Consider the following 25,212-nt stretch of genomic DNA (forward strand, 5'->3'; position numbering starts at 1 on the left):
GAGTATGCATCCCCCCCTTTCCCACGCAGGTGGAGTATGCTTCTCCCCCCTTTCCCAGCCAGGTGGATTATGCACCCCACCCCCTCTCCCACCCAGGTGGAGTATGCATCCCCCCGTTCCAACCCAGGTGGAGTATGTATCCCCCCCTTTCCCACCCAGGTGGAGTATGCATCCCCTCTCTTTCCCACCAAGGTGGAGTATGCATCCCTACACATCAGTAGCCCATTGCACTGTCATGGCCCACTCAGGCAACTCACCAAGCAGCCAGGCACGTGGTCCAGCATGTCGCACCATGTGAGGGTGTAGCGTGGAGATACGCAGCACCATAGCATCATGTGTTGATCTGGGAAATTGGGCGCAGCATTGTGTGATGATCTTGCCGGAGTCACATGCCATTTGCACATTGATGGAATGGTATTGCTTGCAATTGCGGTACACCACCTCTATGGCATGGGGGACTACCAATTCCACATGGGTGCAGTCCAGGGCACCAACACAATTGGGCATGCCTGCCAGTGCATGGAAAGCTACTTTGGTTTCGGCTATCTCCTGGGCTGTCCGTGGTAGGGATATGGGGGTGCTTGCATGCTTCAGGAGGGCATCCAGCACTTGGTTCAGCATTTGTGAAAATAGTGGTTGTGACATGCCATGCAGCTGCCCCACTGTGTGTTGATAGGTGCCTGTGGCCAGGAAGTGGAGCACAGACACCGCCTTTAGTAGCGGGGGGATGGCAGTGCATATTTCTATGAGGCTGCCAATGTCGCTGTGTATCATGTCCACTATGGTGGTGATGGTGTCCCGGTCCAACCGGTACAGGGTGTGGATCTTCTCAGGGGTTAGGTTGAATGGACTGGGTCTGATGCGAGGGATTGGTGGCTGCCTACGAGGCACTGCTGGCTGCACTGGTGGTAATTGCTGGCCCTGTCTCACCCTCCTTCTCCTGCGTCTCCTCTGTGCTGCCTGTGGTTACTGCTGTAGTTGTTGTAGTTGGTGTTGTTGCTGTAGTTGTAGCAGTGTGGGCATGTCCTCCAGCGCCATGATTGCAACAGCTAGTGGTAGCATTTTGGTGTAGGAAGGGGTGTGGTGTTTGGATGTACTCATTTTATACTGGCCCAGCCTCCATTGACTCCACATGTGGTGATTGTCTGCACCTGTGGCAGTTGGCTTGATTGCTGATTGCTGTTTGCGGGTGGTCCGTAATGCCTGTATGGCCGGCATCGTGCAGCCCCTGATTACCACCTCCGGGATGCCGGTATTTGCATGTCCGCGTGGGTTGTGATGTCCTCCTATTACCGGCATGCCGGCATTTCCTCCCCAAAGGGGCGCGTGTACGCGCCCATGCCGCTATTAGAGGCACTGTTATTTAGGGTGCCGCTAATAGCGGGTTGGCGGGTCATAATAGACCGGAGCGGTAAGTGATGCCGGTAATCCTTTACCGGCATCGTTTTTCCCTTACCTCCAACCTCGTAATGAGGCTCATGGTCTTTGGCCTTGGCTGCCAACGCAGCGACCCCCCGATGGATGTGCATAAATTATATGGACCATTAAGGAGAGTGGGATATGGGGGGCATAAGGAGTATGACATAGTTGAAGTTCGGGGAACTATGAGGGTGGAGGTGGGGGGAAGGGATGTTGGGTGGGGTGTTAAAGTTAAAAATGCACAGATACGGATCAAAAGGACATACGAGAATTTTATGGGACACTTGTACAACATGTACCTAATGGACGCCGCTGTCACATATGGCTAAGAAGGATCAGAACGGGATCACATTATTAAGCCGGAATGTACGAGGATTGGGGACACCAGTAAAGAGGAGGAAAATAATGGCGTACATTAACAGGCTGGGGGCCCAAATTGTGTACCTTCAGGAGACCCATCTGTTGGGATACCAAGCAGAAAGGATGGCACCTGGATGGGGGAATCATCACTTTTGCACGACATACTCCAGCAGAGCATGTGGTGTGCTAACGCTGATACACAGGTCAATACCATTTATGCACTATAACACGGAAAGCGACCCAGAGGGACACTATGTGCTAGTACACGGGAGGTTAGCTTAGAACATTGTCAGATCACTCCCCGATTTTGATAACTATGCATATCCCCAAAATCGCACCACAAAGATCACCATGGAGGTTCAAGGCAACAGCAATGTCAGACCACGTATACAAGAGAAGTTTTACCCAGCACATTAATGAATACTTTGAACACAATGATGGCACAGTGGGAAACCAGGCGATACTATGACATGCCTTTAAAGTGTATATAAGAGGCATAGCCATGTCTACAGAATTTGGGGTACTCAAAGATAACCGTAGGGAATTGAGAAGACGGGAGAAGGAAATTGCTAAATTACAGGAACAATACACCACAGACCCCAGACCACAAACTAAACTAGATATCAAGACCCAACTAGAGGAGTATAGAGCAGCAACGGACCGAGAGATTCGCTATTTCGATAGACCCGCCGCAGCGAGGCGATATGGGGAGCAGGAACGTCCTGGCAGGCTCCTAGCAAAGATGTTTAGAGGAGAGAAAGGAGGCACTATCATCTCCTGCATAACTCGGCCAGATGGGATAGTAGTGACAGACCAGAAAGAGATAGAGAAGGTTTTTTTAACTTTTACTCCCAGCTGTATTCTCCTACAGGCCGCTCTCATTGATAAAGACGGACGCGAACATATTCACGAAGATCCTTGCTACACGGCTAACCCCCCTGTACCACATATGGTCCATGAGGACCAAGCAGGCTTGATACCGGGCAGGTCCACGGGGACAAATATTTGCTGCTGCTATGTTATGTTATGATATGATATGGCATTTATAACGCGCCTATACACAAGTGTTTCAAGGCGCAATGAGGCAAGGGAGGGGGAACAGAGGGAAGACAGACAACGATCTTACTAGGCCAGGTGACATTCAGATTGCAAGGGAAGGGGGAAAAGGAAAGTGCGGGGGTAAGAGGGAGGTGGAAGTGCAGTACATAGGATAATAAATAACAAGATAAATAAAAGAACGGCCATCTGGTGGCAAGTGCAGGGTGAGTGCAGACATAAGTGCTGGTGGGGGGACTGTAGGGATACAGAAAGCAGTCCCCAGGTGCAGGGGTTGCCAGAGAGGCAGTGCAGGCGTGCAACTGGCAGGGCTTGGGCCCGAGATGAGATGGGTGGCCAGGTAATCCTGCACTATCAGTATCAGCAGGACTTCAGCAGGGGAGAGGGGGAGAGAAATCAGAAGCAAAGAGGAGGGTTTTAAGGTGCTTCCGGAACCAAAGATGGTTCTCCTCAAGTTTCAGGGACGCAGGGAGGCTGTTCAAGAAGGAGGCCCCAGCCGAAGAGAGAGATCTACCACCAACTTGTTGCTTGGCAAAGCGACTGACCCTGAGGGAGTTGGAGGCGGATGAGCGGAGAGCTCGAGAGGGAAGATATTTAGGACGAGAGAGTTAAAGGTATTGAGGCCCCATGTCCCAGAAGGCCTTGTGGACGATGCAAAGGGTTTTGAACTTAATCCTTGCAGCCACTGAGAGCCAGTGCAGAGATTTCAGTCCTGGAGAGATAAGACCCCTGGGCTTGAGGCCAAGGACAAGTCTTGCAGCCCTGTTCTGGATGAGTTGCAGAGGGCGTACAGTAGAAGCAGGCAGATTTAGAAAGAGGCTGTTGCAATAGTCCAGTCAAGGGAGAACCAGAGCTCTAGAGACAGTGAGCTTCTGGGGGAAGGAGAGGAAGGGAAGAATACTCTAAGGAGGTTTAGCTGGTAGTATGACTTCTTAGAGATGTCAGAGATGTGAGGATAGAAAGAGAGTGTGGAGTCAAAGATGACCCTGAGGTTTTTAGCCTTGCAGGTGGGAGCAAGAAGAGGGCCAAGAGAGGCCGGCCAGAGAGCTACAGGAAATGAGGGAGTGGGTGTGCCGATGAGGAAAATCTCAGTCTTACTGGCATTAAGGCAGAGGTCATTGGCGGCACACTACTCCTGGATAGCCGACAGACAGTCAGAGATGAGGGACAGAGAAGAGGGGGCCGAAGGTAGCCTGAAGATGAGCTGAGTGTCATCCGCATAGCACTGAAAGTTGGGGCAGAGAGTGGCAATGCGGTGGGCAAGGAGTGCCAGATATTGGTTGAACAGCCAGGGAGAGAGGTTAGACCCCTGGGGGACACCACAGGTATAGAAAAAGATAGCAGAGAGGAAGGACCCAAGTTGGACCTGGGAGCTATAATATACTGGCTTCGATTCCCAAAGACATGCAAGGGGTGGCCCTAGCATTAGATATGCAAAAGGCTTTCAACACCGTCTACTGGCCTTTCCTATTCTGGGTTTTACATAATTACGGGTTTCACCTAATTCCATAAAATGGGTTAGAATATTGTACACACAACCATACACAAGAGTGTGCGTCAATGGGACATTATCAGCGATATTAGAACTGGCGGGCGGCACCCGTCAAGGCTGTCCGCTATCACCCCTCCTGTTTGCCTTAGTTATAGAACCGTAGCTGACCTATTAAGGGCTAGACACAGCAGGCTGGGGATTCCTTTAGCAGACAAAATGGAGATTATCACGATATAATGTTATACGTGAGAACTCGTGAGCGTAATCTGGGGAAAGTACTGGGTGCAGTTAAGAAATTCAGGGAGTATTCTGGTCTAAAGTTAAATTCTGCCAAATCCGAGATATTCCCCCTTACAGAAGCTACCTCAAAGCCTACAGAACTCCATGACCTGCAGTGGAATCCCAACCAGGTGAAATACTTGGGGTTACAGGTGGCAAGGTCATCGCAACTTGTTCGCACTCTAAACTATGAGACACTCACGGAACCGCTCTGTACTAAGCTTGAGCGATGGCGATCCCTACCGATCTCCCTTATGGGCAGACTTGCACTGGTCAAAATGATAGTTTTACCCAAATTATTTTACTTATTTAGTACTGTTCCTGTATGGCCGGGTAGATCCTTTTTCTCTAAAATTCAGGGAGCATGCGCAACATTTGTGTGGAACGGCCAACCCAGGGTAAGCTGGCAGACACTTACTAAATTATACACACAAGGGGGGCTGGCTGAACCCGACTTCGAATTATATTACCTGGCAGCACAGGCACACTATGATATGATATATGATAGGTTATTTATAACGCGCTTAAAACCCAGAGGTTCAACACAATGGGCAGGCGCCTATCTACAGGCACATCACACGTCCACTAAAGCGCATAAAAGAAACCCGGTGAAACTCCTACATAAAGCGGCAGAAGCCATTGTGGGAAGCACCCTACATTCCCCCCACACAGGACACAAAACTAGCTACGCACTGGAGAAGTAGAGGGATCAATCGTTTTGGAGACCTCTTCCCAGGTAAGCAATTCATCACCTGGGAGGAAGCTAACGGGATAGTGGGAGACACTCCATTGTATAAACTGTACTATCTCCGTTTGAGATCAGCCATGACAATTGGCTGGGGTACATTCCCGTCCGAACCCACAATACATTTGGGCCTGGGATATATGTTTACCACTGAGACGACCAAAACATCAGCCTCCACTCTATGTAAAATTGTGTCAACAGCCCGAGATCCATTAACCCATGGAGCTAGAGGGAAATTGGAATAGGACTTAGGCCACACCATCACTGATGTACAATGGGCACAGTTTTGTGGACTGACAAAAACATCTCATGCAATTCACAATACCGGCTAATACACTACAAAATAATAATACACAGAACACATTATACACTGTCCAGATTGAAGAGTACATTTCCCTCGACGGATGGTAAATGTCCCAGATGCAGGAGTGAAGACACAGATACATTTCACATGCTATGGGCATGCACTCGTCTAACTGCATATTGGGCGGATGTATGCGACACATTAGTTGCTATGGCAGACCAACCCATAGAATGGTGTCCAACTATGTGCCTACTTGGGGTAATGGGGAAAATGAATCCTACATGGCGCAAACTGCTTAACCTTGGCCTAGCGCTGGCAAGGCGAGCGATTTTGATGAGGTGGAAATGCATGGAACCTCCCACAAAAAATGACTGTAAAGTATGGAAGAAATGTGTTCAGACACAACGTAGCTATGTGTATAAAGTGTACCCAAGAAATGTAATGGTGAACAAGAGTATCGTGTACGCTGTAAAAAGGAAATATGATGATGTATCTGTTCAAGTTAAAATAAAGTTTTTTTTTTAAAAAGCAAAAAAAATAAACATAGAGTCCTAAGGAAGATTCATGCCCTTGGGAATTTTAAGTGTCTTGAAGAGAAACCTGTGGAAAAGGAGTTGTCCCCATTTATTTTGAATGAAAGTTTACAGCCAAAACTATGAACTCACTGTGTCCGCGAATCATTCCTGGCTCCTCACATAACCTATACCATTCTTCCAAGTGATGTAACTTTTCTGCTTCAGCTCCACTCTCTTGACTCTGTCCTGCTTCACTCTGGTCTCTCAGTAGTGCTACTCATTCCTTGCCCTTTCTTGACCCTCTTACTTCCTTGAAAAATGGTCTGTTCTCCTTTTCTCTTCCTTTCCCTTTCCTCCCTCCTCTTTCAATCCGTTATTTCTCTGCTTCTTCTTTGTCCTTTCCCTCTCTGGACCTCTTTACTTCCGTCAGGTGTTCACTCTTCAGTTTTTTCTTCCATCTCTTTTTTTCCTATTCCTTCTGAGATTCTTGTTCTTGCTTCTGCTCTCTTCAATTATGTCTCTCATCTCTTCCTCACCTTAGAGTGTCTCACAGGCACACTCTTATCAACTCCTTGGGGCCTCATTACGAGGCCGGCGGAAACCCTGCCGATGCTACCGGCGGGGTTGCCATGGACTAGCAACAAGTTACCAGCACCAAGCTTCCCAGAGCCACCGGGACATTACATGTCCTGGCGTACGGGGAATCTGGGTGCCGGTAAATGTTAGTCCCCATTCCCATGGAGTCCCATTGGACTCCATGGGAATGGGTTCACGGAAGCATCGGCACCGGTTGCTTCCGTGATGAGTCTGCCTACTGAGGCAGCTGTGCCCAGCAGGGGTAGACACTGCCCAGCCCCCAGGGCCTCCAGAATTCCATCCCATAGCCTCTTCTCAGTGGTTTTGTCACAGCACATCGCAAATTTCCCTGTTCTTGAGAGATTTGACATCACATGTTCTGCTCCCATAAGGCCTTAACAGAGCGTTTTACCACTGGCCTGTCTTACAGCAGATGTGCACACATATTAGATATGTGTCTAAAATGGGCTTGTACCATTGTCTGAACCACCAGAACTAAAGTACGTGGCCTGGAGAAGTTGTCTCATATTTTTTTTCAAAGCAGAATGAAGAACTGGAAGACAGTAAAGATGGCACATGAAATAGCACTGCAAAAAGGCACTGCAAGAATAAAGGGATACCGAACATATGGTCTGAATAAGTGCAGCTGTGATCCCACAGAGAGTAAAGAGATGTATCTTTATGGAGCACTGGAAGTACTGGACATACGTTTGGCAACACCTGTCCTTTAATACGGAACTGACAATGGTGGCCAGTGGCCAGCATTCTTCAGATACATTTCTTTTGTCAGAAAATCTTTGCAGTGTTATGTCATGCCATAGAGTTCAACATTTGAAACAAATGTAAGAGGGAGAGTTTGCACCAGAAACAGGGAGGTTTGTATTTTACCCATTAGCTTGCATTGAAGTAATGCCACAGCCTTCTTTTTAATCCCTTTGTCAAATGCAAATCCAAAGCCAGGATCAGGCTCCCAATGGGTGGATAACTAATTTACTGTTTATTTAAATATCCTTTCGGTGGTTCTATATATAACACATTAGGCAAAGCAGTTGCTTTTCCTTAGCTGCATATGACAAAGTTACCCCTTCAATGATCCAATATGCAGCGTATTTTGCTGCTACTATCAGAGAGCAAGGATACACGATTGTGACCACAAACCCCTTCTGACTTGCACTAAAAAGATTTTAATTTTCTCTAATAGCTTTACTCATAGATACAATCCACTCTGTAGGAGCAATTTTGGTATACACCTGGATCTCACGTGGGACTCCAGCACACACATAAAAGTAGAGAAATTCTACAGACAATGGCAGGGTTTCACGTCCACAATCACACCTTGAACTCTGTATGTTTCGGGTCCGAAGCTAGTAGTAAGTAGCCCGGGGACCCAAAAGTCCACTGGGGTGTACAGCCAGTGGACCTGCCCACAGGCCATGCCAGCGGCCACTTCAAATGCTAGATCAAGTCCAGAGGGCTAGGTGTAGCTGTTTGACCCACCATGACTACTGAAGGTGCCTGGGACAGGGCATAAGGTAAGAAAACCTCGGCATCATTGCCAGTGGGCTGTGATCTCCATAGATTCCATAACAGTTCATGAGCGGGATGGATTGCTTCTGAGAGGAGGACAAAAGTGACTTACATTTCTCTGCATTTCTGGATTTGGAACCCATTTGTAGTTGTTGTTGACAAGCAATGGCCTTCTGTGCTGGACAGGGAACTTAGCTACATTTGGCCCTGTTGGTCAGTGGTGACTTGTCCCCAACAGTCTTGGCCCCCCTGGGTGGGACAGATGCCTAGTTTCCAGATGACAGTTGATTTCTTCCCCATCTGTCCCCGGTTGATTGTCAGGCTGCAGTCATTGTTTTGGTATGCTAAACTGGCTGCTGGCTCAAGTCAGCCACACACCCTACAAAGATTGTGCATGGATGACTGATGCCTCTCTCTTTCCTTAAATGGATCAGCACGTGGTTGCCAATGTATACAATGCAGCATGAATCTTCCTTAGCAGTGGAATGCAAGCTATGATCCCCATACTGCCTTAGCAGTCAGGAGGCAAGCAGTACATGTTGTGTCTTTTCACTTAAGTGAAACATACAATGGTCACTCACTGCAGAATTATTAATTAAGAATCTAATCTGCTCCTTTGAGCTGTGAGCTAGCATTTCTACCACCAGCACCCATCTTATTCTTTATCGTCCCCAGGATCTCTGTGTAGGTACACCTATTCCTGAGTCGTATCTTAGCTGGGATGCATATAGCTTACTTCCTTTGGTTCCTCCTTAGGCAGCTCATGGCAGTCTTGGGCAATGTGACTCCTCTTACCACAAGAGTAGCATTTCCGGCCCAACCTGTTGGTAGCAGCGGGATAGGCTTTCCGAGTCATGGATCACTTCCTAGTGGAGGTTTAAATGTAAAGATCTTATTATTTCAACTGGGATACAGTATCCAAATTCTGACCCTAACCAAGGCTCTGCCCAGTGCCTATCACAAGAACAACACCTGTTGAAGTACTGATACCCAGAAAACCATGGACAGTAAGGTATCCATTGAGAAAACCCTACCAGCAAATGAGACGAAATGAAGATTACCTAAGTACCGTCCCGGAAGAAACCAAAAAGGCCTTAATGGAAGACTAATGGTGACGTCACGAGAGCCCAGACAGGCTCACAGATGGAAGAAATGACAACCAAAAAATGACACGCAGAGACGTAATGCCATGAATAACGATATTGTGAACCTAGAAGAAGAGAACGATGTTGAAATATCAAGAAGCTTAAGCTGTAAGCAGGATGAATATATTCAACCAGATAATGCCTGTACATATGCTTGAAACTGCAAGAAAGCTAAGGAAACAGTGTGACTTGCTATGCTAAGTAGAAGAATAGAGCGGCAAGCGCCATTATGCATAATCTCCCTCAAAACGAAGCACAGTATTATAAGTGTGATTCCACTTTGCACTAAAAGAAGAATCAACCCAGGTTACTAGAGTCCAAATCAGACAAGATTCATATTCTAGATAAACGAGAAGAGATGGCTGAATCGAAACTCAACAAATGCAACTTGTGCAAGGGGAGCCAAGGTCGTACCAATAGAAGGAGCGAACAGTAGCTACATATAATTGAAACTTAAGAACAGAATATCCTGTCCTTGGAAGGTCGAGATAAGGAGACGTAGGCAGGTGGCAAGCCGAATAAGAATTAAATGCACAAATTGAGAGAAACTCGGCAAATTCACGGTGTGGGTAGCACGTGACCATCCGAGCGAGAAAGAGCACAGGTTCACACCTATGCTTGGCATCCGCCCAGACAGAGATATCAGAACTTTCCCAGACAAGAAGATGCAGTTTCGAGGCCAACCACAGTGAACTATTTGACACATAGCCACTAAAGTCATGATTGATTGAGGGAAGGCCTCGTGAATCGAGGGGCACCCTGCACCTGGCTTACCATTCTGCGTGCTGCTAAGCAAAGTGGAAATGTATGCATGGGGTTGGTACCAACCCAATCACAATGGACCAAATAATCTAGGGTCCTATAGTTAGTAGAACCAATGGGACGTCATACTTTTAGTGACGTCTACAGTAGTCATTTCTGAAGGAAGGGCTTAGATGCCAACCTGACAGTGTTTACCCAATCCCCTCACCCCGTTACCATATACAGATATAGTACCTATAGTAAAGTTACCTTTTCCTAACCAATTGAATTGCATGTTAACTTTTGAGTGTTACACGTCAATGATGACGAGTTTTGAGAATAAATTTTACAACTTGTATGAAGTTCGTTGGAGTTGAAGCGAGACAGACTATCGCATCACTGCTGATTTCCATGACTGCCCGTTTTTTGTACTTGTCATTAAACGGACTCCCTTTGCCAAACCATTGAGTTGTCCTTATTTATTGGTGTTGGAGTAATAAATATGCACCCCATCCATCTCAAAGGTGCAGCTATCTCGTCTTAAAGTACTTCGGAGCAAACCTCGGGTCTATGGGCCGGCCGAGGGTCTCCCCAGTACACTTGGTAGCAGAGGATGGTTATCGACTATCGATTATTGATTAAAGTAAGACACCTATTGACCTTCGAAATAAAGTAACTCTAGGTCTTCGGCAATATCACGAGTCCTTTGCCATTTGGCTGAGTAGACCGTGAAGCTCCCCGTAGACAGTGGTAGTTTAAGAAGAACCTGCAGAGAGGGCATGAAGGGACCCGTGTTCCCCACACTTCCCTTCCCATTCCTACGGGCAGCTGAGCGGGTGAAAAGCTGAAGAAGGCGGTAACAAAGGCAGCGATCCTGAGGGTCCAGAGAGGAATTAAGCGAACGGTGAGTGAAACAAAAAATGGAATGTTTTGGCAAATAGTGCATGCCTTAGAACAAGTAAAGGGAAAAAGGTAACAGAGGGAGGGAAAACAAAATATAGTTATAGAAGACTGTAAATATATAAGGGGATAATGACTTGAGAATAATAAAAGTAAATAAAAGGTTACCGGGGTAGACACACGAGAAGAGAGAGGTTACCGGGGCAGAAACCTGAGAAGTGAGAAGATTTGCCTTATTCCTACGCTTTAATATAGCGGCTAGAAGAAACGTGTACCCAGAGTCCCACATAATGGGGAACAAATAGACTACCACAACGTTTAAAGACATTGTGAAAGGGGTATATTTACACTCCATGAAGGGATTATGAATAGAGGCAGAGATATCTGTGTCCAGCTGGTGTCCGTATAGTCTGTCAAGCGTCTGTCTTACATGTTTTGTTGTGACGTCATATGTAAAAAAAAAAAATGTCTTACAGAAAACTGATTTCAATTTTATGGGATTTAATAGTTGAGATAAAATCGCATATGAATTGATGTTTTTAAGTAAATCAGAAGGTATTCAATTTTGTGGAAAATTTGGATTGGAGCTTGCTATATTTGGTGCTCGCTCATATTGTTGGAAGTGTTTAAGTCACACGAAAGCATTGACAAGTGTCAAATAAGAGGAAAAGGCAGGGACGTCATTTAGGGGTCGCCAGAGGTCGCAACTGTGACCTCTGAGGTCTCCATTGCAACCTCTATGGTGTCCCTTGCGACCTCTATTGAAACAAAAAAAAACTTTTAATGCAAGCTCCTGGGCTGTGGCCAGCACCATGTGGCTCTTTTCCTCTGGAGTGGCCGGCTTTCTTGTTCAGGCCCATTAAAAAAATAAGAAAAATAACAACAGGAGCGCCACAAGTCTAACACTTTCAGCACTGACCCTAAATAAGAAAGAATAGGAATACCAAATAATGTGTCTTTCTGGAATTCTATACAATAATTGCTAGACTCATTAAAGGTTTATTTCAGGCACACTTCAGGAGTGAGTCACTGATTTAGTCTGTTCTTAAACGCCTCAACTCAGCCTTTCATCCTACTGAGGTCAATAAATGAGTACCAACACAGGTTGGGTGATATTGGGTGTATATTTTTCCTATATAATGCGCTTAAAGGCATGGTCTAGTAAAAATTTTTATTTCAAAAATAGATAGCCCACATTAAAAAAAAATACTAGCATCCTCTGTTTTAAAACTTCCTATGTAAAATTTTGAGATATTTAAGCTCAAAAGCAAGCACAAGGGCGCCGCCATTTTGTGAAATGGAGGCCCTCCTGTGCTGGCTTTTGCGGCACTAAAGAAGGAAAAGTCAGCCAGCTGTAGTAAATAAAGTCTACCGCTGGGTGGCTTTCCCTTCATTAGTGCCGGGACTCAGAGGACGCAGACCGGAGACCATAGCAGGAAAGCTGCAGCTGAATCTCGGTAAGTGCTATTTATTTATTTTTACAAAAAATAAGCACTAGCTGCGTTTTTTTTTCTAAGTTTTCCGGGCTGGAGGAGCCTGGAAAACTTAGAAATAAAACTGCAGCTTTAAAAAAGTTGTATTTATGTTTGCGGTCGCTTTTGAAGCGACCGCAAACATAAATACAACGTTATTGTGTTGGAAAACGCTGCGGTTTTAAAACCGCAGCGTTTTCCAACACAACCGTGTTGTGTCTGCCTGAATCTGCTTTACCATTTGGGGCTCTCGGGCTCCCCGGAGCCCGAGAGCCCCAAATGGTAAAGCTGATTCAGGCAGACACAACGCGGCGTTGCAGAAAACAAACGCGTTGTGTCTGCCTGAATCTGCTTTTCCATTTGGGGCTCTCGGGCTCCCCACGGGGAGCCCGAGAGCCCCAAATGGAAAAGCAGATTCAGGCAGACACAACGCGGCGTTGCGGAAAACAACCGCGTTGTGTCTGCCTGAATCTGCTTTTCCATTTGGGGCTCTCGGGCTCCCCACGGGGAGCCCGAGAGCCCCAAATGGAAAAGAAGATTCAGGCAGACAACGTAGCATTTCCCATTTGGGGCTCTCGGGCTCCCCACGGGGAGCCCGAGAGCCCCAAATGGGAAATCAGCTGCAGGTAGAAACACTACGCGGCATGTAAACATAACCGCGTGTGTTTCTGCCTGCTGTGGCTTTCACTTTGGGTCTCCGGTGCTCCCCTGGGAGTACCGGAGACCCAAAGTGATAGCCACAGCAGGCAGAAACACACGCGGTTGTGTTGGAAAACGCTGCGGTGTTTCTTTCCAAGTTTCTCAGGCTCCTCCGAGCCGGAGGAGCCTGAGAAACTTGGAACGAAAAACCGGAGGAGCCCGAGAAACTTGGAACGAAAAACCGCAGTGTTTTCCAACACAATAACGTTGTATTTATGTTTGCGGTCGCTTCAAAAGCGACCGCAAACATAAATACAACGTTTTTAAAGCTGCGGTTTTATTTCTAAGTTTTCTGGGCTCCTCCAGCCCGGAAAACTTAGAAAAAAAACCGCAGCTAGTGCTTATTTTTTGTAAAAAAAATAAATAGCACTTACCGAGATTCAGCTGCAGCTTTCCTGCTCTGGTCTCCGGTCCGCGTCCTCCGAGTCCCGGCACTAATGAAGGGAAAGCCACCCAGCGGTAGACTTTGTTTACTACAGCTGGCTGGCTTTTCCTTCATTAGTGCCGCAAAAGCAAAAGCCAGCACAGGAGGGCCTCCATTTCACAAAATGGCGGCGCCCCTGTGCTTGCTTTTTCGAATTTTGAGCTTGAATAGCTCAAAATTTTACATAGGAAGTTTTAAAACGGAGGATGCTAGTATTTTTTTTTTAATGTGGCCTATCTATTTTTGAAATACATTTTTTTACTAGACCATCCCTTTAAGCGTAAGTGCTATATAATAACACATCATTATCATTTGGTCATGGACATCTGATTGCATTCACAGTAATTTGGTAATATGGGCCTGTACACACTGATCTTAACAATACATATGGCGATCCATTCTTGTATGAAATGTACATCACATTATAGTCATATCGTAACCATATTTTTCGTAGTGTACAATGCTATGTGATGCCACTTCCTGTATTGTCAACGGGTGAAAGGTCGTGTTCCATTGCTTCCAGCGATATCAGTTCGGGGTGGGGTCAGATGACATCACTTCCTGTGATGTCATCAGGGGGTCAAGGGTCGTGTGATGTCACTTCCGCGACCCCTGGCATTTTGGTGAAATGACATCCCTGGGAAAGGGAACAGATTTAAGCATGGAAGACATGACTCCATTGGCACACTTATGCAAGCAATTGCCATAACACGCACCTAAGCTAAAGAAATATAGTACTGAGTGGGTTAAAGGTACTGCCCACAAGATGTTTATGCCATGGCCACAAAATGGGTCTTTAACTAAAGCCGTCTTACAACATATGACGACATATTTGCATGCCACATATACAGGCAAGAAGTTAGAAAAACGCCTTGCTGTTCTGGATTTATGGAAAATGTATGAACAGGGAAAGGAGGAAGAGCCAACAATGGATTGGATACTTAATGTATGCAGAGAGGGGGGTGAGACGCCTACCGCGCCACCTGCCCCGCCCGCAACGAAAGTTGAAGAAAGTAAGGACGAGGGATTATACCCGTTGAGGGAACTTAAAGCAGCCACGGGGTACAGCAACCCCGCATATGAGTCACCTACGCATAGTACCGACGAAAATCAAGGGAAAGATAAGGACAAGAATATTACATCCGCAGTCCCAAGGGACAAGGAGAGACGCGATGACAAAAGAAGAGATCAGGAACAGACAAGTGCATCTCTCGACAAGGAGAGAGAAGGGAAGAGATGGAAGGGAAGCGAAGACAGAACTGATGAGATAGCATTCGCAAAGGACGAATGGATGGGAGGATACATTTTATTGAAGTTCGATGGCAAAGGCATCAATGATGCGAGACAAAAGGAGAGGTTAGATGAGACACGGAGAAAGGAGAGACAAATTTAAGAGACGAAAGGATAAGGAAGAAGGACAGACAAAGGCGAGAACAGCTATACCACGAAGAGCATGAAACACAGCTTGATCGCAACCCAAGAGCAGCCAATGATCAAGACAGACAGATACAGCAAAGGTTAGAAGAAGAGCAAAGGATACGTGAAAAAAGAATAAGGAGACGAAGGGATGAGGAAATTCGAAGGGCAGATGAACGTAGAAATGAAAAGAGAAAGGAAAAGATAGGGTCAGAGAAGAGGCGGAGAAATGCAAAGAATTCTATGACGACGTAGAGCGTAAGCGAAGACAGAGAGCACGCAATCTTGAATATCTAGTGAGAGAGGTTAAAAAACCTGCTCCAGTCGTAGACTGGGAAGACATCGAAGAATTATTTCCTGCGTGCGATTCAGTACCAGGCACGTCTAGGGCAAATATTGACAATGATTTCGACACCAGAAGCATCGGAGAAACAATCAATAGAATATATGATTAAATGGGGCTAGAACAAATACCCCAAGGGGAGGGGGAAGACAAGCGCCTAGAGAGCACCCAGCTCTACGACACAGAGGATGTCACCCGACGTGGTGGGAATAGGGAACTATCCCTGGATAGATTAGAAATCAGTAGAAACAATGAAGATGCAAGAAGTTGTGTGAATTGGGGACGACTCTGAAAGGGAAGAGCGCAAGGAAAATGAAGAAGGGAGGCAAAATGAAAGACGACTCCCGAGGGAGAAGGAAATAAGTTGGTCAGACACTAGTGAGTCTGCACCAAGAGCATCAGAATCAGCCACTCAGTCAGACAGGCATGGATAAGTATCTCACGGTCGGAGGGGGGTGTCTTCACCGCCCTACATGGACAGACTTAGATCCCTACCAGGCAGGCGACAATGTGGGAATATTACCCCTGCCTTAGATAGGAGAACCATGCGGGAAGAAAGAGAGGGCTACACATTCCGTTCCCGTTGCTCGAGAAGGGGGAATAAGACCGCAATATATTCCATGGCCACACATGGATTGAGAAAATCTGAAAAACAAACTTCAGATGCTGACATCGGGAGCCGGAAAATTGATACATGAGCTAGAAAAAAATGACAGGAGGAAACACGCTAGCTATAGGGGACATCAAAGGTCTCCTGATCACCATACTTGGTGAGAGAGCAGACGATGTGTGGGCATGAGCAGGCTACCCTGGTGTAACCACAATTAATACCTCGCATGACGGAGCTCCATTTAACAATTGTAGAGCTGCAGTATGGAAAGCGCTACGAGTACTATACCCAGATACTTCTGATATGGGAGCTATAATGACACGAAAGATGAAGGAGTCTGAAGATCTGTTATTTTATATACAGAATTTTCAAGACACATGGGTGCTCGAGACTCATGAATCGTGGACGAAATCTATACCTGTGTTTTACCATATACTGTGCCAAGGGCTGCCAGAGCCGGTGAAGCAACAACACAAGAAATTGGTGGGAATCGAAGCCAAACCTTGGGCTAAAATACAGTTAACCATCGCACATTATTGTAGACTGTTGCAAGAAAAGAATCACAAAAAGGAAGCAACTCGTAAGGTTGAGGAAGCAAAATTGGTGCAAAAGAAATTGTCTAAATATGCTCTTGAGGGAGCCATGATAACGAGCACAGCTGAACCAAGCATGCAGCAGGTGGCTAGTCCACAGCAAAATAATCAGGGCAATATGGGATTTTATCCCAGGCGAAGAGGATTTAGGGGAAGAGGATGGCAGAGCAATCAGGGAGGTTTCCAAAACAATCAAGGAGGTTTTCAAAATATGCAAAATGGTAACCCAGATATGTCAACTGGGCAAATGGTCCGACCACCGCCAGTTTGTTGGCTGTGTGGAATTACAGGGCATTTGGTGCGCACATGCAGAAATCAAGGCATGATGTAGAGCGGCCAAGGAACAGGAGCAGGCATGACAAATCCACCTGCAGTTTTACAGCAGGACGGTACACAGAATCACACGGTGCAACAACAAGCACAAGGAGCGCAGCAAGGGGTGCAACCGCAAAGCATGGGAAATTTTCCACAAGGACAATCCCAACAGGCACCGCTGCAACTATCACAGACCATGAAACCTGGAATGGGAAGTAATAATGGGAATGGGGGAAATCCACCAACACACAATGTGCCGAATTTGTATATAAACTAGGACAGCTCACTGGGAACCCTGATGTGTTCTATCCTATCAGTGACACCAGACCCTCACAGGGAACCTAGGGTGGATGTCGTTATAGGGGATAAAGAATATTCCTTCCTAGTTGACATGGGTGCAACACGCTCATGCATACGTGAAGGCAAGTTTTCCTTGTCCGGCGAGGCCATAGATACTCAGAGTCTTACAGGAGCTAGCAGTCGTGTTCCCTTCACAAATGCACTACCAGTCTCCATAGGAGCGTGCAAAATGAATGTACCTTTATTACATTCTCGGCAGACCCCTGTAAACATTTTGGGTCAAGATTTAATGACAAAATTGAACATGACAATCTTGTTCACGGAGGAGGGCATAGTATGTTCAACTCCAGGAATGCAGTACTCAAATGTATGCAAAATTATTAGAGCATACTCAGGGCACATAGCCATGAGGGCCATACCATTAGAGCCAGAAATATTTGCATATGGTATGCGTGTGCTTATAGCAGGATTGCCAGGCCTTGCAGACAGAATCATGAGAACCCCTGATGAGTTCTTATTTAGAGCAAGAATACCGATGCACGAGGAGGAGGGACAAGTATTTCCCTTGATGATACATACAGCTGCAATACGAGGGAAAGTGGCCTTGGTTGACGGTTATGATGACGAGGGCAGACAATGGTGTGCAATAATTGCCATTGAAGAAGGATATCGAGTGACTGACATCACCGATGACGATCTGTTTGAAGAACAAGCAGAGAGGGGAGAGACAATGATGCAAGTAAGTCTCACCTTTTGGGTAAAGATGATTCAAAGAGAAGTACCTCAGAGAATGATGTTGGCCGTAAATCGTCCTGAATATTTTGATGACGACATAGCCAAGGTGCCTGTCTCAGTGTGGACTAAAGGACCCTAGGATGTAGGCCCTTGAAGGGGGTTGGAGAAGTGAAAATTAAACTGAAACCAGGAGCAATTCTAACAAGCGCCCGACAATATCCCATGTCCAGAGAGGCAGATGAGGGGATTTTCAAGACAATTTCTGCCATGAAGGACCAATGCATCTTAGTGACGTCAGAGTCACCATGTAATACGTCAGTGTACCCTGTGAAAAAAAGTAAAGGGGGGTCTTGGAGGCTAGTGCAAGACCTAAGGCCAATAAACAATATTGTTGAGGCTGAGTTCCATCTAGTCCCTAACCCGTCTACAATCCTATGTAATATAGCCATTGAGGTAAAATATTTCACGGTGATTGACTTGAAAAATGCATTTTTCTCAAACCCGTTGCTCACAAGATCTGACGTCATTCACGTTCAGACAAATGCGCCCGAAAAGCATGAGGTTGCCACAGGGGTACTGTGAGTCTCCTTCTATTTTCAACAGAGTCCTGCAGATGGACTTGAGTAATATTGCATTAAAAAGTGTCATCCTGCAGTACGTGGATGACATCTTAATCTGCAGCACAACAGAAGAGCAGTGCTGGCACGATTCTGTTCAGCTATTGACTATACTAGCTGAGAAAGGATATAAGGTTGACAAAGAAAAGTTACAATATTGTCAACAAGAAGTGCTGTACATAGGCCAGCTGATCTCACGTGAAGGAAAGAAAGTGACCCCAGAAAGGGCTGATGCCATACTGAACACGGCTAAGCCACACACGATACAGCAGATGCAGAGCTTTCTAGGCCTATGCAACTATGTCAGGAAACCAGGAGCAATTCTAACAAGCGCCCGACAATATCCCATGTCCAGAGAGGCAGATGAGGGGATTTTCAAGACAATTTCTGCCATGAAGGACCAATGCATCTTAGTGACGTCAGAGTCACCATGTAATACGTCAGTGTACCCTGTGAAAAAAAGTAAAGGGGGGTCTTGGAGGCTAGTGCAAGACCTAAGGCCAATAAACAATATTGTTGAGGCTGAGTTCCATCTAGTCCCTAACCCGTCTACAATCCTATGTAATATACCCGTTGAGGTAAAATATTTCACGGTGATTGACTTGAAAAATGCATTTTTCTCAAACCCGTTGCTCACAAGATCTGACGTCATTCACGTTCAGACAAATGCGCCCGAAAAGCATGAGGTTGCCACAGGGGTACTGTGAGTCTCCTTCTATTTTCAACAGAGTCCTGCAGATGGACTTGAGTAATATTGCATTAAAAAGTGTCATCCTGCAGTACGTGGATGACATCTTAATCTGCAGCACAACAGAAGAGCAGTGCTGGCACGATTCTGTTCAGCTATTGATTATACTAGCTGAGAAAGGATATAAGGTTGACAAAGAAAAGTTACAATATTGTCAACAAGAAGTGCTGTACATAGGCCAGCTGATCTCACGTGAAGGAAAGAAAGTGACCCCAGAAAGGGCTGATGCCATACTGAACACGGCTAAGCCACACACGATACAGCAGATGCACAGCTTTCTAGGCCTATGCAACTATGTCAGGGCATGGGTCTTCGATTACAGCTCCTATACTAAGCCTTTACTTCAGGTCCTGAAGAAGGCCCAAGTAACGAAAGAAAATATCAAATGGTCTGAGACCGCAGAGGAAGAGTTTGCTGAACTCAAATGAGCTATTTGCACAGCACCAGGTATCGGGATTCCCAATTATGCAGAGGAATTCTACCTGTTTCACACACGAATGGCAGCGTTATGATAGCAGTACTCACACAGAGAACCACATTGTGGTACAAGCCCCTGGCATAATACAGTGTGAATTTGGACCCAGTAATGAGAGGTCATTTTCCTTGTGAACAAAGTTCAGCTGCCGCAGCATTCGCCATAGGCCACAACTTTTGTAATGGGATGCTCAATGACGTTGTACGTCTAGCACTTGCTATTTGCCATTCTAGAGAAACCAAAGGGCACACAGACATCTCAAAGAGCTTCTGCTTATAAAATGATCATATCAAACGCATTAATGTAAAATAGTAAACCCAGCTACATTTATAGCAGAGCCAGTCACTGAAGGAGAACCGATACATGACTGTGTGCAAGTTATGAAGAATTCTATGATGAAATCCCCAGGGTGAAAGAAAATTCCTTGGCAAAAGGAGAGATTGTCTTGATTGACGGGTGTTCGAGAATCGATCAAAGTAACGGACAAAGATATACAGGCGTTGCTGTAATGAAACACACAGCAAATGGAGAATTTTGAGTGCTTCTTAGGGTACGAATACCATCTCATTATTCAGCACAGGCTGAATTATTGGCGTTGATACTCGCCATTGAGAATCATGTAGACCAGGAAGTAATGGGGTACAGTGACTCTGCCTATGTGACGTCGACAGTGCACACATGCTTAGCGTGCTGGAAAAGGAGGGGCTACCTCCGAGCAGATGGCACGCCAGTGCAGCACGCAGCCTTATTGGACAGGCTGATCAAGACACTACAGTTCCCAGTGGGCATAGCGGTCGTGAAATGCACCGCCCACACGAAAGGGACAGATTTTATCTCACGCAGAAATCAAGCAGCAGACACGGAAGCCAAGCGTATGGCATCCAAAGGTTAAACGATCATGGCAGTTGAATTTGTCCATGCCAACGAACAAATGAGGGTTACACGAACCGCACCTGAGAGTTATAGCAATTTGGGGCAAACACAGATAATGGAACTCCAAGGGGAGGCCCCACAAGAAGAAAAGAACCTGTGGAAATGTTGAGGGTGTTCTTTAAACCCCTCTGACAGCTTGTGGCAACAAGACAGCACTGGTAAACCAGTAATGCCTGTAGCCCTATTCAAAATAGCGCTGGAGCAACTACATTACCCAGCCCACATGACAAAGGAGAATCTAGCAGCAACGCTCACGGAAGACTGGTTCATACCGAATTTAGCGGAGCATGTTGCATTCTTTATGGTGAACTGTATAATCTGCCAGCAATTCACAGCTGGGCACACATTAAAAGTAATGAGAGGAGTCATCCCAAGGCCAAATGGGCCTTTTCAGTCAGCACTTGCATGTCGACTACGTCGACATGATTCAAGTATGCAACAGGTACAGATACTTAATTGTTGTGGTGTGTCCATTCTCTAGATGGATAGAGGCAGGTCCATGTACACACCCAGACTCTACCTGTGCGGCCACATTTTTAGTGAGTGAAGTGTTCCCAAGGTGGGGGGTATGCAAAGTCATGAGATCAGATAATGGCCCTCACTTTGTTAATTCAATATTTGAGCAGATTAACTTGCTGCTTGGTATAAAGCACAAGTTCTCATCGGCTTAACAACTGCAAGGTAATGGGATCTGTGAGAAGCTCAATGGCTTGTTAAAAGAAAGGATAGCCATGTTGAAGCTTACTCTAAGAAAGGGATGGTTGCACTGTCTTCCACTGGCACTGTATGCACTTCGGAACCAACCAGGCTCCGACCATCATCTTACGCCACACGAGATAGCCACAGGAAGAAGAATGAGAACTCCCCTGGCACCCCGAGATAGAGCTAGATGTGATGCCCAGTCAACAGGAGAGCTTTTAGGGTCTGAAATGCAAAACTATCTGAACTGCATGACATCTTGCTTTACTGTAATTTCAGACCAGCTGCAGCGACGACGAAAAGGATGCAGCGCAGCACAGAACACAGAAGGAGACACTGCAACAGACCAAGTTCAAGGTCTACGTGTTCCACTCATCTTCCCTGGAGATGCTGTCCTTGTGATGAATCATACAAGGAAAAAGTGGGACCAGCCAAGATTCAATGGTCCTTTTATCATGGAGGACTGCACTCCGTCTGCAGTGAAACTACAAGGCAAGAGAGCGTGGATTTTTCTCAGCGATATCAAACCTTACATCGGAGAAGGCCCCCTGCCTGCACCCCAATGAGAGGAATCGAGGAGCAAAGGGGAAGAACCACAGCACGTGCAGACGAGATCCATGACGAGGAAGAAGGATGCATGACCAGCAAAACAAGGATAAAGAACATTTTGCAAATTGTGGCTTAAATTGGACACTTCCTCTAAGCAAAAAAGTGGATAAGGACATAAAAACAGACATTCTGTGCATCCTAGTTGCAGGGTGAAGAAGAAAAATTCCACGTATAAGCCACAACATAATCTGTTGACTTTGAACTTTGGACTGAGGCACACTTAAGCCTTGATAAGAAAAGAATATGCCAAATTTTGACCAAGGACACTTAGATTGGAAGCAAATACAGTATCCCGACTCATTCAATACCAAGACCCTATTCGGAATCAATTATGGTGTCCCGCAGTAGCAACATCGCTAAGGATGTGGTCACCTATTTTGACCTAGTACTAAGATCATACCCGTCATTGGTAGGGAGATTCACCATGCCACAGACTTTTTACAAGATCCTGAAAACGGAAAGACAATAAGACAACTCCTCACTGTCATCGCCGAACAATTTATCATACTCCCTGAGTACAGTGAGAAAGAATCAAATGTTCCCAACAAAGGCGGAAATAAATGAGCTCATCAACACACTGTTCTTTCGTATACTTGAAGACTGTCCAACACTTATCGGGAGAACAACAGATACACTCACGTTTCTTCGAGACCCAGCAAACACTGAACATTTAAGCCATCTTTTAAAAAAGATCGTAATTCTAGTCGCACTCCACACGACTGGACAGTGCAGACATTGACTACATCAAGGAAAAAACATATAATCCTGAAACCAGTAAGACAGGACAGATGTCCCTGTCACCAGAAGACAGCCGATTGGCACACAATGTCCTTTTTCACCTAGTCACTGACTTTCCAGAACTAGTGGGGAGACCGATCAATGTTGATGTACTCACATTCATCAGAGATCCAGCTAATGTTGCACAGATGGGAAGGCTCCTGCATGGAATTGTGCTTCAAGTGGAACTTTCTAACCATCAGAGGAGCTATCTGAGAAGATTCTAAAAACCCTTCTGTCGAGGGACAGATAGAGGAAGCAGAGTCAAGAACTTTACTTGTTATATTTGTTGTTATTCTTCCCTATTTCTTCATACTGATCACAGTACAATATGTCTTCAGGACTGAAGCAATTCCGAGGAGTGGATTGGGAGCTTACGTACGTTGAACAAGCACAGTAAAAGTGACTCACTGAAGTATTATTTTAATTGATTTTCCCATAGTCTAGCAGAGGAACTGTATCCTGAAATAAAAGACAATTGTCACTCACAAGAGGGGGGACACTTGCATGACACTCTTAAACACAGAACTGAAAAGACGATATTGGGTGAGGGAATAATAACATTGACATTTGGCGAATGATCAAGATGGGGGTCCAGAGCAGCAACCTCGTCCTCCCACAAGCAGAGAGGCACCCGCGCTTCTCTGAAAGAAAATGCTGCCGCCTGACCTAAAAGGGCATTATGTACCTATGCATCATATTCATCATTATTTTATTGTCATTAACGATCAAAACTGCTTTCTTTATTGGTGCACAAAGTATTCCAATTTCAGTGCACCCACCTGATGATGCACGCATGAAACCCACAAAAGCACCTAGACCCTATATAGTCATTGCAGTCCCTAGAAGATCTGACGGTGGAGTAAATGAACTTGAAATGAATGTGATTAGCAATGATACACACACACCTGTGGTAACGAATGAGAAGAAAAGCCGGAGACAGGGTCGGCATGAAATGAATGAAGTAAAATCACTTACAACTACACACACACAAACACTGAATGCACATGAAACAGGCCTAGTGTCAATGACCGCAGAACCACAAACCAAAGCAGTAGAGAAACAGAGGCTGCCTGCCATAAAAGACTTCACAGCAGATGTTGTGAGAAAACAAGAAGAGTTAAGAGAAAAACCAACAGAAGCAGTCTTATCAGAAATTCTTAAGAAAACAAGAGCCAACTCAGTGAAACTCTGCACGGACACAACTGATAGTAGACTCATTATTCTCGCACATAGCCAAAGCAAGGAAACTGCAAGAGGAAATGAAGAACAAAACTGCAGAGACTGTATTGCCAAGGACATATGTCCTAACACAAGGGACAAGTACCAGTTCTACAACACAGCCATATACCGGACCAGCGTCAGGCTGGTTGGCATGGGCATCTGTAACCAGCAGGAAAAGGATGTATGAAGAAAAGGAAAGAGCTACCAGACTCTTGTTCACTCAAATGGTGCAGATGAGGAGGCCTGCACCATGCACCAGGATACCTGAAAATCCTCCAACGAAAAAAAGCCATTCCGATGCTTTCAGGGATGTCGTCATAGCCAACTACAGGAAAACATTAAGAATCAAAAGACATATCTATGGAGATGACTATTAACTAAACGACTACCTGGATAGCACAGCGCATCTGGGAAACAACATTTGGTACTAGTACATGAAGGAGGTTGGAAGACGAAATTCTGAAGGGGAATGCTTTGTTTGTGCACTCCTATCGTATGGCATGGGGAAGCCCAAGACCTTCGTAGCTGTAGAAATTGATGTCCCGACAGCACACCGTCTCTCACACGTAGCAATGTGTAAGGCCAGTTCATGGGAAGTGATGCCTCACTGATATGGGCAACTGAAACAGCTTATCCCGATGAAGATGATTATGTCCAAGACATTAAAACAAGAAACAGAGCACATACTAGGAACCATGTGATCCGGTACGAGAAGCCTGGAGTTAAAGGAGCAGGAATAAGATGGGAAGTAAACCCAAGACTAAATGTCCAAGGAAAAATTCCAGAAGAGGCTCAAATTTGGAAAAACATATTTGGGGAACAGTGCTCTCACCAGACCGATGGGAGAAAGGAGTAGTGATCTGCCGAGCATAGATGGTCCTCAGAGCCTGCAAGGAAGCAATTGAAAGCTCACAAAGACTGTGCAAGCCATTATGGCCAAAACTTGCAAAGCTGCTGACATGGGTCGAAGACAGAGGAGGACCCTTGCAGATAGTGCCAATAGAAAGCCCAGCATTGTGCTTCGGGAACAATGGCACAAGGAAGATGGGAGAGAATCAGATCTGTGGACACATTTTTGATGCTCTAGGAATGGATCACGGAACTGCAGTAATTATGGATCATTATTGGGCATGCGGATCCAAAGCATACATCAGACTACCGAAA

General features: G+C 45.8%; 1 protein-coding gene across 38 annotated transcripts in view; it reads right to left on the bottom strand.

The window, feature by feature from the left end:
* LOC138491680 (von Willebrand factor A domain-containing protein 5A-like) overlaps positions 1 to 25,212 on the bottom strand; it is a 925,839-nt gene that overhangs the window by 212,579 nt on the left and 688,048 nt on the right. The gene's annotated exons all lie outside the window — the stretch shown is intronic.

This window comes from Ambystoma mexicanum, chromosome 10, assembly GCF_040938575.1.
Source record: "Ambystoma mexicanum isolate Mex_15411 chromosome 10, UKY_AmexF1_1, whole genome shotgun sequence".
NCBI lineage: Eukaryota > Metazoa > Chordata > Amphibia > Caudata > Ambystomatidae > Ambystoma > Ambystoma mexicanum.